Source organism: Carettochelys insculpta, chromosome 3, assembly GCF_033958435.1.
Source record: "Carettochelys insculpta isolate YL-2023 chromosome 3, ASM3395843v1, whole genome shotgun sequence".
NCBI classification, from domain to species: Eukaryota; Metazoa; Chordata; order Testudines; family Carettochelyidae; genus Carettochelys; species Carettochelys insculpta.
Window position 1 is genome coordinate 12028081 of NC_134139.1, and position 17589 is coordinate 12045669.

The 17589-nt window shown below is 43.3% G+C and overlaps 1 pseudogene; it reads right to left on the reverse strand.

Moving 5' to 3' along the window:
• Positions 1 to 319: 319 nt before the first annotated feature.
• On the reverse strand, positions 320 to 986 carry LOC142010128 (recombining binding protein suppressor of hairless-like; annotated as a pseudogene).
• Positions 987 to 17589: the final 16603 nt, after the last annotated feature.

The window sequence follows — 17589 nt, forward strand, 5'->3', positions numbered from 1 at the left end:
GGGGGCTATCCTGTTGCTTGGTGCATGCACGTTTCATTTGCAACAAAATATTCCAGGAAAAATTTCCAAAAGCTCCCTTTATGGACCCAAGTATGTGATTGGTCTGTCATTCAGAAAGCCCACGGACTTCAGGGGGAGCTCCATAAGGAAGAGACTTGCAAGAACCAGTTCTTAATGTCTGATAGTACAACTTTCATACATAAACCCTGCTTTTTGGGAGTGGCACTCTGTGCCCTGTGGTGGTAGCTAGGCCTCCTAGAAATTGATTACCCTGCTACTGCCTTGGCTGAGATGTGCCTTTTAGCTCATGCATTTAGCTTCAGAGGTTCCAGGTTTGAGGCCTACTACCAACGTCTTCCTGTGGGTCAGCATTACAAGAGGTTTTAAATGGGATTATTCTCTTCTGGGAAAGGCACAAGGACATTCTTTCTATATCTTTAAGGTATGATGCACATTTATGGAGCAGTGATACTGGATCATGTAACTCCGATAATGCTCTCTGTTTATCCACTTTTCAAATAACCAGTTGTGTGAATGCTATGCCAGTATCTGAACACACAAGTTTGACAGTCTGTCCATAACAAATATTGTCATCTCTCCCTGTGAATTCCTTTCCCTCTGTGTGCAAGTATAAGTGCTCTGGCTTGAAGTCTATTAAACAGCACCAGTTTTGACCCTGTCACAATGTATGAGTCTGCATTTTTCAGTGATGGTTTCTTTTTAGAAGATTTGGAGGTGAACTTTGATACATTCATTGAGCAACACACTGATGTCATTGCGATTGCCAGCGAACATTTTTACCAATAACCTGCATTTTGTTCCTCTTGTCTGAGTCAAAGATGTATCAGGATATTTTGTCAGCTCTTTTCTTCCAAATCCAGTTGTTACTTTTCCTGGTCGTTGTGTTCCATCCCAATGAAAACAGATGGTTGTGACTCTTGTGCAGAACAGTCTTCCCAGGCCCTATGTTTGGTTTTTATTTCCATCTGCTGCCCATATAATCATCTCCTCCTTTCCTGGTTTTGGTACACTTTCTGAGCGCCACGTTCAGGGTAGTGCCAGCTTTGAGCCTGTTCACTGAAGTTGCAACACTATACCCGACATTCTTATATACCCTATATTCTTCTAACAGGGCCCACGATAATTTGCTCTATAAAACTGATACTGTTCCAAAAATTAGGTGCTATGAATCCTTACTAAAAATAATCTTTAGTACTTGATTTTCTGGCAACAGAGTCCCCAAAAGGTATTAATCTGTTCGGGGATACAGTGCTCTGTCCCCTTGGGTCTGATTTTTAGCTTTCATTCTGAATTCATTCAATTGATCTGTCTTCTCTACTTTAGCTTAGCTTCATCATCTGAGAGCCTCATTATTCAGACATGTTCCAATAAATATTCTTTCTTCATGGGTGTGTGCTTTAACTCCCAATGATTTCAGTGGATGTTGTTTTGGGCATTAGGCAACTAGCTTTGCAAAGCATTTTTGTGGCCTGGACGGGATGAATCTGACATCCCTTGTGACCACTTCCTAAACTGGCCTGTGCATTGACCAACAGGGAGTCTTCACTGGGCAGTGAAGGCGTTCTGCGTTCTGCCTTTGTAACAAGAACCAAGGGAGAGCAAGTAGAAGCCATAACCTGCTCCATAATGTTAGATCGAGGAACTCAGTATATTTATGCAAAAAATATACTTCATTGGCCATAGCTGAGCTGAAAATGATATTACCCAAAACCTGTAGAGCCAGACTATGCCCTTGGCTTACTTTGGCCCAGATGGGTAGTAAAGCCGCCCAATCCCCATCATGTCCCATCTGCCTGGTCTTGGATCTAGGTCTAATGCAGAACACTGCTCCAGTTATCCACACTGCTTCTGGCAAGCAAGGCAGCAGGGAGGTGCACTCGGTTGGAGAATGGGCAGCTGGCCAGAGGACCTAGCCAAACATGACAGAGAAAGTTACCTGCCCTCTTCCAAGGGCTGAGGGAGGTCTCCAAAGCACCGTGCTTCCTGAGGCTCCTTGCGGGACGGTGCAATTTATAGATCACTCCTTGCTCAGGGCTATGCCTAATGGCGTAAACTATAGCCTAGTTGGCAGTTTTAAACACAATACACTACTGTAGAGCAGCATGTTTCCTGTCTGTGAATTAGCCCCTTATGCAGTTTGTTTTTGGCACAGCTAGAACTAACTTACATACACATGGCTGTCTGCAGGGAGCCCAGGTTGCAGAGTTCAGCCATTGTATAATAGCAGCTTAGCCATTTCTTCAACAGAGAGAGACCTGTGAATGTTGTTGTCTGTTCCTTGGAAAACACATTTCCTATTGTGCTCTTAGTCAGGAAATCAAAGCAAGCCATCATTCCTAGCTGTCACTGGGACTTCTTCTTCAAGGCTATGTCTACACGGCATTCTCTCATGAGAGAGGAATGCAAATGAGGGAACCCAACATTGCAAATGAAGTGCTGATTTGCGAATCTCAAGCTTCATTTGCATAATCTCATAAGATCACACTGTTGGGAGAGATTTTTGCAGGAAAAAAGCCCAGCCGTGTAGATGGGGTTCTGTTGACAATAAGGGTCGATCGATGAAGGGGGGTTTCAGTGACAGAACCCCATCTACACGGCTGGGTTTTCTCCCACGAAAATCGCTCCCAAAAGCGCGATCATGCAAGATTATGCAAATGAAGCATGAGATTTGTTAATCAGTCCTTCATTTGTAATGTCAGTTTCCTTCATTTCCATTTTTCTCTCACATGAAGAATGCCTTGTAGACATAGCCTTAATGAAAAAGAAAACGAGGTGGGACCAAATACATATTTGGGAAAAGAATTGTTTCAAAGCATAGATATCCGTGCAGAATCCCAGATGTGTGTAGTTTTTTTTGGACAAGACTCTGAAGTAAAGTGTTGCTTCAGTGAAAACCGTGATACAAAAAGAAAATAATAGAGAATAAAATGTGCATATAATAGAAGTGACAGCACAAAGATGCAGGGCCAGACTGAATGCATTACTCGCGCTGGTGAGCAGTAACGCAGAGTGTAATTCTATTAGAGAAGACGGGAGTTATTTGGAAGATCATGATTAGTAGAGACCTTGTGACTCTGACTTCTGAGCCATTAAGGACTATTTGTGAGACTAATTGCTTAAGAGTGTAAAGGATTGACAGCGCGGTCCTTAATCTGGAGCTGTTAACAGTCTTTCAGTGCAGGTTTTTTTCACAGTCCTTCTGATACTCAGTTGTAATAAGGAAGATAGCCTGGGATGCCTGCTAGTAGTTTGCTCCAAACATGTTAGGAAGCTGTTTTATTAAGAATTAATCTCACAGCAACAGGGACTGGGTCCTGGGTACAGATATCAAGAGAAACCGATTAGCAATAATTAGAGCTGGCTTAAAAAGATTAATATTTCATGAGAAATTGCAAGAGACCATTTGGCTCATTCAGATTTTTTTTAAAATTTGGTTCATTCAAATTTTTGAAAGTGTTCGTTTTTCAATGAAAAATGCAGAAGATTATTTTTTCACTTCTTCTTCAAAAATTCCAGACCATTTCATTTTGGTAGAAAAATAATATTTTCTTCTTCCTTTTTTACTTTTTGTCTGGACCGCAGTAGGACAAAGTAAAGGGGGAGTGGAGCAAACTCGTGTCATTTATTTTCCCCCGGAAAAGGGGGAAACATGAAAAAAATATTTTTTTTCTTTTTATCTAAATACACACATGAATTTGTTTGGCAGAATATTTTGACTTTTGTCCAGGCAGTATATTCAACAATTTAGTGTAGTTTAAAGTTTTTGACCTGCTCTAATAGTGACTAGATGCTTCACCATAATCATTATGGGTGAGATGATAACGACTTTATTCATGTTATAGATTAACAGATTTACCAGCTTTTGTAGGCAAGGACCTACTTCATAGCATCTGATGAAATAGATCTTTGCCTACGAAAGCTTATGCTCCATTAAATGTTAGGTTATGTCTACACTATAGTGATCTGTCAAAAGACGTTACCGTTGGAAGAGATCTTCTGGCAAAACTTCTGTGAACAGATCACATCCACACACATGCAAAAGCAGATTGAAAGATCAATCCTCTCTGTCAACAGACAGCAGCGAGACTGCCTGGCTGCTCTCTTGACAAAACAGCCAATTGAAAGCTCAGCAAACAGGGCTGCCTGGTGAACCGGAAGCCCTGTCTGTTGCCAGAGGGCTCCCTGGAGAATCTACACAGCTGTTTTGTCAACAGAAACTGCAGCCAAAGGCGTTATTCCTCATTGCGGAGAGGCAGAAAGCTGTCGGCAGACATGCTGAGTTTTGTCAACAGACTGTCAAAAAACACATTTTGTGTGTAGACGCTCCATAAGTTTTGTTGACAAAACTCTCTAGTATAGACATAGCCTTAGTCTATAAGGTGCCACAGACTTCTAGTCCTTTTTGCTGATACAGAATAGTATGTGGACCCTTCTGATATTTATTCATGTTGAATAATATCTCCATTAAGTAGTTAATGAGCTTTGTTTCTTGTGGAATTGTCACCTAGTATGAATAAGGGTATTGGAATGTGGCTTTATAATGATAACCAGGATTGAAGTGTTACTTATAATAAGATGGATGATATTTGCATAATAGGCTTTCACCTATCTAAGACATAATGGAGGTTCTTTTACCTGCTGTGGTGAAACTGAGCATCATATCCCTTGTCTTGGCCCCAGATAGCTATGCACATGTGCCAAGAGAGCTTGCATTTTGTGGAGGCTTTGGCAGTTGGAAGACTGGTAACATCAGTCCTATATTGTATCTGTTTCCCATCAGCCAGGGGCATAATCCAAGTCTGCTCTTGCTGACAGGTGACTTCCTCCAGGTGTTAGTGAGAGCTGCTGCTGGCCTGGCCACGCTGTCACAACATACACCCGCAACTGAAATCAAAGCAGTAGATATTTTGTCATTCTGACATGGCGTTTAGTGTCCGCTCCTGAGGTAGGGTAGTTCTAGTGCAGTCCAAGGAGCTATACTAGTTATACCAGCTGAGGATCTGGCCCACTGAGTTTACAGAAAACTTGATAGAAGAAAAGATAAAAAAACTTATGGGTGATAGAAGTTTTAACACAAGAGGCCAGAATGAAAGACAGGCAGTAAAATTGCTTCTCCTTTATAAAGAAGCTGCATATATAGCTGGGATGTGTATTGTAAAATGAGTAGTTACTGGTCTGTTGAGAATAATTCTACACACGTGCACACAATTACAATCAGAAGGAAATTACCAGATCCTCAGTACCATCATTAGAATCATAGGGTTGGGAGAGACCTCAGGGGAGTCATCGAGTCCAATACTCTGCTAAAAGCAAACCAGTCCCAGTAAAATCATCCTTGCCAGGGATGGAGATTCTACCACCTCTCTCGGTAAACCATTCCAGTGCTTCTCCAACCTCCTGGCGAAATAGTTTTTCCTAATACCCAACCTAGACCTACCCCAGTGTAATGAGATCATTGTTCCTTGTTCTGTCATCTGTCACCACTGAGAACAGTCTCTCCCTCCTCTTCCTCACTCCCACTTCAGGTAGTTGAAGGCTGCTATCAAATCCCCCACAGCCCACTTCTTCTCTTCTGTAGATTAAATACATGCACTCCCCTCAGCCTTGCCTCATAAATCATGTGCTCCCACCCCTAATCATTTTTGTTGCCCTCCGCTGGACTCTCTCCAGTGTGTCCATGTCCTTTCTATAACTGCAGGGCCCAGAATTGGGTGCAATACTCCAGGGGCGGCCACACCAGTGCCGAATAAGGAGGGGGGAAATTACTTCTGTCACTCTGCTGGCAATGTGCCCACTAAAGTCAATAGAGCTGTGCAGATGAACCTCAGCTGAGGATCTGTCCCCACAAATTGCACAAGCCCGGTCATACACTGGCTGGAAGGAGGCAGAAGAAAATTTGATTACACACTTCAAATGAAAGCCCTACTGTTGAAGTCAATGGGGGGCTGTCATTGGCTTCAGTGAGGCCAGAATTCCTGCCTTCATGTCTGAGTGAGAATTTGCTCAGTACATCGTTCTGAAATGGCTGGATATGAATGAATCACTCCTGATTAATCAGCTGTTAAGAAGAAGTATTAAGCAGGGGGTGGGTTAGCCAATTTGCTCATCAGCTCAGTAACCACATGATCCTCTGAAGAGAGATACTTAAAGCGTGACTCAGCTGCCAAAGTGGGAGAATAATTAGTGGTGGAGCCTTTATGTGGTGAATTTTCTCCTCTATCTGGAGTCCTGAACTGCCTGCTACCACATCACGATTTTCTCAGATTTACTTGTTGTTCAATGTTATTTGCTCTAATTTCTGCGAGTAATTTTTGGTTCTCAGATTATTCAGTGCTTGGGCCCTGCTAAATTCACTGCCCATCTTGGTCAATTGCATGGTCAGAGAATTTTTAAAAGAGTAATTTTCATGAGTTGAGATATTTAAATCTGAAATTTCACTGTTTTAAGTTGCTGGGTCCTGACTCAAAAAAGAGTTAACAGGGTCACAAGGCTATTGTAGGCGAAGAGGGGAGGGGGGTGCTACTGCTACCCTTCCATCTGTGTAGCTTCTGGAAGTGGTGCTGCCTTCAGAACTGGGAGGCTGGAGAGTGGTGGCTGCTGGCTGGGAGCCCAGCTCCAAAAGCAGAGCTGCCACCAGTAGCAGCACAGAAGTATGGCTGGCAGGGTGTGGTGTTTCCAGCCTTACTTTTGTGCTTCTGCCTGCACAGCTGGGCCTTCAGCAGCTGCCTCTCCCTGGCTGACCAGCTCTGAAGGCAGCAGCATAAACGTAAGGATGGTATGTTGTGGCCCTGCAGGTGAGGCGCTGCCTTCAGAACTTCATGTCTTGGCCAACGGCTGCTGCTCTCCAGCCACCCGGCTCTGAAGGCTGCCCGGAAGTAAGGGCGGCAGTAATGTGAACCCCTTTGAAATAACCTTGTGATCCCACTGCATCTCCCATTTGGTCAGGACCCTCAGTTTGACAAATGCTTGTCTCCCACATGAAAGATGTATAGTAAACAAAGAGAAGACCAGATTTCCCAGGGGGAGACCAGATGTCATGGTCTGTGATGGACTTTTCATGGCTCTAAATTGGGTAGAGCCCTAGGCATTCCACATACTCAAAATTTGAGCTGTTGCCTACTTGCTAATAGTACGTGAAAGTCACATGACCAGTTTTGGTCCCCTGATTGGATGACGGTCACTCCTGAGCCTTCTCTACACTACCACGTTTTGTCACCAAACACTGCCGTTTGTTGTCAAAACAGTCAGTGTACACACAATGCAATGTGGCTTTTGTTGTGAAAAACTCCAGGTTTTGGCAACAACTTCCACCCCTTCCAGACATCCTTTTTCTTTCCCCCTCCCTTTCTTGCTGACAAAGAGCCAGTGTAGCCCCTGTGGTTTGACTTGTCAACACAACTGGCCTCCACCAGTATCCCACAATTCCTGCTGCTCTGCTCATTCTTTTGATCTCTGCTGCCCTGCAGCCATGCACCTCTCCTCTTTCAAAGTTCTGTGAAGTATCTGACAGCTGAGTGAGCTGCTCCTTTTGGGGAACAGACAAAGAAGTGATTGGACTGATCCTGTTCTGCCCTGTACTAGGAGCACAGCAACAGTCTGCTGCTGGTGTGCTGCTTTGACCTTTCCCAGCAGAGAGAGCCCACAGAGCTACTCATGATGCTGTTCCAGTAGCTGAGGAGTCTGTGGGAGAACTCAGATGGAATCCCAAGGTACGCAGCCATCAGCTCTGCCTCCCCACACCACTGCACTATGGGATACACACCCACAATGCATTGCTCACACTGTCAATAATGGTGCACCCAATGCGGACATAATCCGTCAACAGAGGGAGGAAATGGGAACATCCTCTGTCAGGTTTTGTTGACTTTTGGGCATCAATATAAGTGTTTCTGGCAAAACTTGGTAGTATATACAAGACCTTAGAATCCAGCTACTGATGCGAAAGCTCCTTATTACCGTAACAGGGAGGCCAACATCCTGGGGCTAGCTCAGCGCTGTTGAGTCAGCGCTAGAGGTGCCACAATTAAAAGCATCCTGATTGAGGAGGAGGGACTGAAGAAGTCTGGTGTTAGTATAATCAGCACCTGGGGATCTTAATGAAAAAGGGCAGAGAACACTGAAATAAGCTGAGGAGAAACCACAGGGAGGAGCCTGGATTCCTTTGGAAGGCCCTGGGGCAGGATGTGGAAGTGGGGCTGAGACAGTGAGGGACTCCAGGGAAGGAGCCAGGGAGTTAGGGCTTTATCCTAGAGCCCAGAAGGGGCTGGGAACTGAGCCCAGTGCATGAGCTGAAGAACACCTCAGGGGAGTGAAAGACCATTTTATGGATGTGATCTTTTAGATTTCTGTTCCCTGGAGGTGGGTTCAAACTAGACATGACTTAGCTGAAGAGGTAACTCATGGACTGAAACAGGCCAACCATAGCCAAAGAGGCACTCAGCAGTGATATTAGCAGCAAGACCCCTTGCAGGGCCATGCACTAATGCCATCATACATTGAGGTCATGAGTGGCACCACTTAATACCCATTCACTGTTTACTTACCAGGAATGTTCTCCAGTGGTCACTTATATCTGCTTTTTACTCATTCTTGCCAGAAAACTTATTCACTAGAACTTTCATTGGAAGCAAAAACCACAAGGGTCATGACTCTAACATTATTAGAGTCATCAGCTGATGACACTGAAAATAATATTGTAGTTGTAATGAGGTACTTTCGTCACACACTCCCACAGGAGGATACCAAGTCCTATTCTGCAAAAATAGCAATAGTCCCTTGAGATGCCACCACCAGACAACCACCTTGAGCAAAAAAAAGATATCACGGAAGATGACTCACTTGTTGAGATGATACTGTATTTTGCAGGAGTTTTAGCATCACTAAGGCCAGTTCTACACTAAAGAGGAAGATGAAACAAAGATACACAGCTCCAGCTATGTTAATTACATGGCTGGAGCTGACTTACCTTAACTCAAGCTTCTGCATCATCTCCACTGCAGGAGGTTGATGGGAGCAAGCACTCGTCTGCTTCCCTTACTCCTTCTGAGTCTGGGAATACTGACATGAGAACCCAGTGAGTTCAATTTAGTGCATCTCTGCCAGGCGCACTAAACTGAATACCAGAAGATCCACCTTGACAACAGTGATCTTCTCCAAAGTGAAGATGTGCCCTAAGAAATCTCCTAAAGGAAGATCACAACACAATGAATCCTGGTCTGTGCTTAAAATGTAAATGGGATAATACTTGATTAATTAAAAACTGCCAATAGCTCAAAAACTACCTGGCTAACCAAGCAGCGAAGGGTCCTGTGGCACCTTATAGACTAACAGAAAAGTTTTGAGCATGAGCTTTCGTGAGCAGAGACTCACTTCATCAGATGCTTGACTAGCATCTGATGAAGTGAGTCTCTGCTCACGAAAGCTCATGCTCAAAACTTTTCTGTTAGTCTATAAGGTGCCACAGGACCCTTCGTTGCTGTTACAGACCCAGACTAACACGGCTACGCCTCTGATACCTGGCTAACCAAGGACATGTTAATCATAGAAGATATTGTTGATCTGACAGTTTTAGCTTCCTTCATGTATCTTCATGATAAATACCAGCTACCAACAGAGCAAGGTCTTTTCTGTAATAGGCTTTAACTCAGAATTATGAAGGAGCTGAGGAATTGTTGGCAGGCTACAAATAACAGTCCATGTGAAGTGCACCTTAAAAAGTTGGCAAGACAGAAACGTTTTGTGAGAAACACATAAAACTGGGGGCACTCCATGATTTATCTATTGACTCTTCCATGAAAATAAAATGGGAGAAGAAGCTAACCAGCTGTACTTCCTCTGATCTGATACAGGTCTCTTCTTCTGTGTTTCTTCTACAATAAAATTCTAAATAGCTATGATTGGACTTCTAAGTGTTTGTATATAAGTGGACCCACCCCACATAGCAAATGTTAGAGATCTGAATGCCTCAATGCAAACTTGTCTCATGGAGTCTCTGAATGTCAATGTATGTCCATGTTTGGGAAGGGGGGGTGTGTTTCTCAATTTATGGAGATTGGGATAGGGAGTTCCCCTCTGTTTCTGTTTTGGGGGTTCCAGAAGATCTACACTGTTTTTGACTCATGTAAGGAAATGGATTATTGCAGCACTTTTTGGCTACGTCTACACGTGCAGCCAACATCGAAATAGCTTATTTCGATGTTGCGACATCGAAATAGTCTATTTCGATGAATAACGTCTACACGTCCTCCAGGGCCGGCAACGTCGATGTTCAACTTCGACGTTGCTCAGCCCAACATCGAAATAGGCGCAGCGAGGGAACGTCTACACGTCAAAGTAGCACACATCGAAATAGGGATGCCAGGCACAGCTGCAGACAGGGTCACAGGGCGGACTCAACAGCCAGCCGCTCCCTTAAAGGGCCCCTCCCAGACACAGTTGCACTAAACAACACAAGATACACAGAGCTGACAACTGGTTGCAGACCCTGTGCCTGCAGCATAGATCCCCAGCTGCCGCAGAAGCAGCCAGAAGCCCTGGGCTAAGGGCTGCTGCCCACGGTGACCATAGAGCCCCGCAGGGGCTGGAGAGAGAGCATCTCTCAACCCCCCAGCTGATGGCCGCCATGGAGGACCCAGCAATTTCGACGTTGCGGGACGCGGATCGTCTACACGGTCCCTACTTCGACGTTGAACGTCGAAGTAGGGCGCTATTCCTATCTCCTCATGAGGTTAGCGACTTCGACGTCTCGCCGCCTAACGTCGAAGTTAACTTCAAAATAGCGCCCGACGCGTGTAGACGCGACGGGCACTATTTCGAAGTTGGTGCCGCTACTTCGAAGTAGCGTGCACGTGTAGACGCAGCTTTAGTGGCCAAAAGTGTCATTTTATTCCAATGGAAATCTGCTATTCTGGCTGCATTAACCAATACAATTCTCATGGAAAGAAACCAACATTAATCTAAAGACACACAAGATTCAGCTATGGAGACTCTCAGTCTTTCACAAAAGCATTAAAAACTGACCGTCGATAGACATGACTCCTGATTCTTCTCCCTTTCACCTTTTGGTGGTCATTATTAGATAAATATTCCTGAACATTGTAGGAACTAATTATCTAGGAATATTTCCTCCTGTATTGTTTTGACTGTACTCCTGCTACGTTTTCTTTGTCATTATATTTGAATCTGTTTGTCTGGATATATTAACATTTCTGAACAATAAAATAGCTAAATCCATTAGAGATGGAGAAAAATCAACCCCTCCCTCAAGCAGCAAAAAAAATGCTTCCTTGATCAGGGTAGTCTTACAGCTAAGGAACTACCCTGTCAGTTTAGGCTCTGTCTATGCTATAGCTGGAGTAGCTACAGTGCAAATCCATTGATATACTCCTATAGAAGCAGTGATGGACAAAAATTGAAAAACTGATGAAAAAATTAAAATTTGGAAGTTCTTTTTATTTTGGAAGCTTCACAGAAGATATTTATGAATCTTGCCACATTTTCTCTGTAGCTTTTCATAATTTTAACCAGAACATTTATTGAAAAAGTTAAAATTTAGAATAGTTGGAATAGCAGTGGGAATTTTTGGCACAGAAAACGTTAAACTTTTCATAGTAGTTTTAATTTACAAAAATATGAAATAATGTTGGGGTTAAAAGTATATATTTCTTGAAAAAAAACAGTAAAAAGCTGACATTGGTGATTTTGGAATCCCATTTTGGAAAATAAGGTCATTTTTCAATTATCAAAATTTTTGTTTCAAAAAATTTCCATAAGTTCAAATGGATGATTTTTGAAGGGGGGAGGGTAACGGAGGGGGCGAGATAATGCAAGACGAGAAGCCAATTGTTCATGTATCCAAATAACTATGCATGAATTGCAAAAGATATGTTCAGCTGTGCACACTTCTCTTCATTATATTCAAGGGGGAGTTACACAAGAGTCTGACCATGCATCTTTGGTGGCAATCATGCAACAAATAAAGACAGCCATTCCTGCAAAACTGCAAAGCATGATGGAGAAATACTGTACTGTAATTAAGCACAGACGAGGAAAAGATTATCAGTTGCTGATATCTTAATCAGATTGTGTCTTGCAGGACAGGACAATATGGAGGAGTCATCTGTGGAAATAATTTGTCTAATAGGTTAGAATCATAGAATACTAGAGTACTAGAACTGGAAGAGACCTTGAAAGGTCATCAGATCAAGTTTCCTGCACCCATGGAAGGGCCAAGCATCACTGAGATAATCCCTGACAGATGTTTGTCTAACCTGTTTTTAAATATCTCCAACGATGGAGATTCTACAACCACCCAAGACAATTTATTCTGGTACTTAACCACCCTGACAGGAAGATTTCCTAATGTCCAACCTAAACCTCCCTTGCTGCAATTTAAGCCCATTGCACCTTGTTCTATCATCAGAGGTTAAGGAGAACAATTTTTTTTCTCTCCCTCCTTTTAGGTACGTGAAAACTGCAATTGTGCCTCATCTCAGTCTTTTCTTTTCCAAACTAAACAAACCCAGGTCTTTCAGCCTTCCCTTGTAGGTCATGTTTTCTATGTTACCCATGTTGGACCAGAAAGTGACAGAATTACAGGGTTCAACTAAGAAAGACCCCATTTGTCCACATTGCTGGAAAATATCCTGGCAGGACAAAAGGAAAGCGTTTATGCCATGGCTTTTAAACTTGGGGCTTGTAAGCCAGTCCAGGAGTTTTTGAACCACCTTTCATGTCTCCAAGGGTAAATATGGACAGGAGCCCCAAATTTGTTTCTTCTGTGGGGGCAGAGTATAGAACAGGCTGAAAACCACTGAAGTGACGTGACAAAACCATATGTGACAGAGTGCGGGGACATCCCCTAGGTAGAAAATACCTATAGATCATTTTAGTTGTCCAAGGTTCATGGATCCATGATCACCAAGACAGACCCTGACCAAGAGACACATGGGATTAGAAGAGTACACACAGAGGGCCAGAGATGGTTTGATGCGGACTCTGTGAGTGCAGGAATTGAAGGTGAGATCCACCCATTCAAGTCCTGTAAAAGGAGTGAGGCTGGGCCTTCTCCCAGCCCCAGGAAGGTGAGTTGGTGTGCATGCAGAATTCTAAGAGTGACTGGCACCATTGCAGCTAAACAACATATGCAGAATTTCTATCTTGCACACATGGACAGCAGGGGAATGTTCAGATGCAACATGGACTTTTGCTCTTATCACAGGAAATCGGTGCATTTCCTCGTGGTTATAACTCAAGAAGCTCTGTTTCCAGAGCAGATGTCAGTTCTGTTAACCATTTTACAAACACCTGTGGCCATGCCAGAAGTTTTGCCATCCCCAAATTCAGTTGTACCTTACCTGCACTGACTGTATTGTAACATCTCACAAGAGATTTAGTCTAGGAACATTTTGTAATAAAATTAATATTGGAATAAAATAAAATGTTAAATAGGTTCTGAAATCCTCAGTAGGGAGAAATGTCCAGTCTATGGAAGCTGGAAATCCTGCATGTTTTCTTGTTCTTTCTCTGTCTCCAGCTGGTGTTATTATGAAGCATTCTGCTAGCTCTGGATATGTGCAGGTGTCAGCGTTAGCCCTAGGAGGAATATTTTTTCCCAGACAAGCAAACAAAAGGAGGTGAACTCTCTTCTCAACTTAACTCCATTTTCTTCAATAGAGTTACATCAAAAAAACTTTTAGGCCCCTATGCTTACAATCATTACACATGAAATTTAGTTTATTTCAGAATCTAAATAAATATGTGGGTGGGAAGGGGGTAAAAAAGAAAAATCTGTGTTCATCCGGCTTGATGCAATTGTCTCTATCACTACTAAAAATGGTTGTATTTTTTTCAAATTTGGAAATTTCAACATTTTCGCCTTTGAAATGCTGAAATTTATAAAATTAAGGAACATTTTCAGTAAAATATAAGTGATTTTTTTCATAGTTGAAATATTTAAAAAAAATTTAAATTTTTTTTAAAAATTGTATTTTTTTTCTTTTTCCCACTAGTTTTAATAATTACCAGGTAACTTCATGTGACTTTTACAAGACTGTTACCTATCATATTGTGCATTCTAAACAGGAAAACCAGCAGTAGCTTCAGATATCTGTTTCTCAACCATTTCTTTTCACTATTTTCATGGGCCAAATACATCTTTAACTTCAGGGGAAAAGTATTTTGGAAAATAAAATAAAAAGACAATTTTGGTTAAAGGTTTTACAGGGATAAAAACTGTCAATATAAGTATGGACTTGTTTTCTTTCATTCTGTGAATGGCTCCCATTTGCCTGAGGAAATAAAGAGTTTGAATCCATTTCCTGAGCTTTGTGGCTATTGTTTGATGAGTACATAAAAATTAGTAGGGTTGGATATTTGTAATGCTTGCAAAATTTTCAAAATTTTATGGTTTTTTCTACATATGTAGCTATCATTTTGGTCACCAAATTCCAACCAAAAAGCTTGTCTCTTTGTTCCCCCCATCTCCCTTCCCCTCCCCTGTGAATCATAGACTGTCTCAGGTAGAATGAAATGTGATGGCAGTCACTGTTCTGACTTGGGCATCTGGCCTGATAGATAATTCACCAGGATGCGGTACCAATGTCAATAGAAGAATTCTTCCATCAACCTAGCACTGTCTATGCTGGGAGTTAGATCAGCTTAACTCTGTCTCTCAGGGGTGTGGCTTTTTGACATCCCTGAGCAACACAGCTGTCAGAACAGATGATTGTGGAGGTTGTGGAAAGGTGGCTGCTCCTGCCCACACTTCTGTGATCTCCTTCAAGCTTGCTGTAGCACTGGTTATGGTGCAGAGACTAAACTTTCCTTGGCTGATGATATCTGAGTGATGGGCAAAGATTAGGAATTCATGCCAATTTCTTTGGGTCTGTTGCTACGGATGACCCTGAAGTTCTTATGTCTTCCCTGTAGACCTCAAATGGAATGGTTCTATTTTGTGATATTGGGAAGCTCCCATGGGTGACTTCAAATGGTTATTCCTTCGCCTGGGGATCTTTCATGTAGGATAGTAAGAGGCCAAGTACCACTTGACCTGTAATGGCCACAAGTGATCAGGGCTTTGCTTTTCCATTTTATGCAAAAAGTGGCAGCTACAGCACAGCTCAGTTAATCCCAACAACAGACAGAAAATGTTAGAGTTCTGGTGACTCGGAAGCAAAAGCATCACCTACTGAGTCAATAGCCTGGTGTCCCATATTTAATTGGGCTTTCCATGGAAAGAGCCCATCAACTTACTAATCACGATCAGACACTACTTATGAGATCTAAAGAGAGCACTGAATGCCTTTGCCAGTAAGTTCAGCCACAGCTCAGTGACACCAATTTCAATTTACTCCTGATCTACTGCTCCCAGTACAGCATCTCTATACCCTTGTTAATTTAGGACTGAACTTTCATATGAGTTCTTTCTCTTAGCTTCATTCTAATGCAGCCGAGTTTAATTTTTAGAGTATTGCTTATTTTGTGTCTTTATTACATAAATGTTTTTGAGTGACTTCTTCCATATGGCTCCTTGACCTGGGACCAGTTCAGGAAAAGAGGTTATAATCTCACTGGCTTCCCCAAGTCCAGTGAGTTGTTAGTGGTTTGATTTGAAAGATCTGTAATGTCACTGGAAATCTCATATACATTTTGTGGGGCAAATGTAGGGGGACATTCACAATGGAGGTCTATAAAACCAGAGAAGTGCATGTTGTGTTTTCAGGACACTTCTGTCTAGGGAGATTGAAGGTTTCATCCAATGAAGGGGACCAAAGGGCTTCATGGCATTTTTAAAGGAGAATTTTTGAAAACTCCTTTGTAGGGTTGCTCATGCCTTTCTTAAAATAAAACAATGCTGTTTGCTTTCACGGCAGCAAATTCTAGTTGGGTCTCTGCATCCTTGAGTACCTTACTCTACGTAAGGCTCACAGCAGGCTCAGGGTCAGTGGGAACAACTTGCAGAGTAAAGTACTGATCAGTGGGAGTAAGTGGGGTGGAAGCTGACTGTGATGGGGTGCAGTGTGCAGAAAAGTAAACGCTGACAGCTGCACAGCTTCACACACCATAACGGAAAACACAAGACTGAGCAGATGCTGCCTTCTTCCAAGTCAGGAACTCCATCTGCCTCCCTGCCCCTTCCAGCCACTGCACTCTCCCTACCAGAGATACAGCCTTGGACTGTCCCCAGGGCTTGGAGTGTGAAGCAAGGCCCTTGACCTTCTCCAGCAGTGTCTGCTCTCATTCAGCGCTAATCTTAGAGCAAAGGGTTTGGCTGCATCAGTACCAAAATTGCAACCCCTCTACACACCATTGGGTTAGGCCTCACCAGCTTTAATACCACAGACATTCCCTTTCTGAAGCTGCTGTCCGCTGGCTCAGAAAGGACAGGTTCCACAGCACAATTTACCCCAACACACACACACACACCCCAGTCCATGTATCTTTAACTAGCCATAATATTCATACGTTCTTAGCAGCTGAAGCCCAGCATGTCCTCTCCTGTGGCAAAGCCCACCGGAAGGACGTCCTGGGGGAGGAAATCTACTTGAGGGTTGACTCAAGTCCAGTTGACTGAACTCTACTTGACACCAGCTGCCCCTGCAGCCCTGTTGGAGGATTCCAGTGAAATGTGCATTGTTCCCCCAACAAGCCCTTCAGACTTTCTCCACACCTCCCTTAGACTCTGCCTCCCACCCCAACACTGTGCCCAGCTTCACAGAGGGGCCTCCCTAGGTCTGCTACAGCTTGGGGAAGGTGCTATGAGGTGAGCTGCCTGTCCTCCCTCTTCATTTTCCTTATGGGAGGGCATGCTGGGAGGGCAGCCTCCGCCTGGGTGGCAGATGTGACCGCGGAGCTGATTGCCAGGGAGGATCAGGAAAAGCAGCAGGAGAGAGAAATAATGTGTTGCATTCAGTGTGGTACATTGCATCTGGGAGGCAGAGAGAGACTATTAAGTTCTCTTGCTCTCCTGCAAGGAGCGGGGAGGGGACCATGAGCGTCTGCAATTAACTTACATTTGCAGCAAGGGGATGTGCCATTTTCTCTGGTGCTACCCAGTTCCTTCAGTGCAGTGAATTCACCCTGGATGATTTTCTTTAGAAGTCGAGAATACACTCCCACCTTCACCCTTCTGATTCCTTCAATAATCACATGCCCCTGCTCCTTGCTGCTCCAGATCCTTGAGCAGTGCAGCTTGTTCGTTTGTCTCCAGATATTTCCTGATCCATCAGACAAGCCTGGAGAAGCTTATAATTACAAACACACTCATTTTGTTTGGATTATTGCAGAAAGTGACTGGTGGAGGATGGGATATGTCAGAACACAGCCTGGCCTTCATGCCGATGCAGGCTGTGAAAGATGTGTTAAGCCTCGAATGACTTTAATTGACATAAACATTTGTATTTTTCTGGTAATGGCAGTTTTGATACGCTTAAGATGAGAGGTGTGTAATCTACCAGATGCTCCCAGATCAGACGTCCTTGAGAATGCCCTTAAAATGTATTTGCAAAGCTTAAGAGAGCAGCATCACTTAAAGCTGCAGTCCTCAATTCACCATAAGGTCAAATGTGG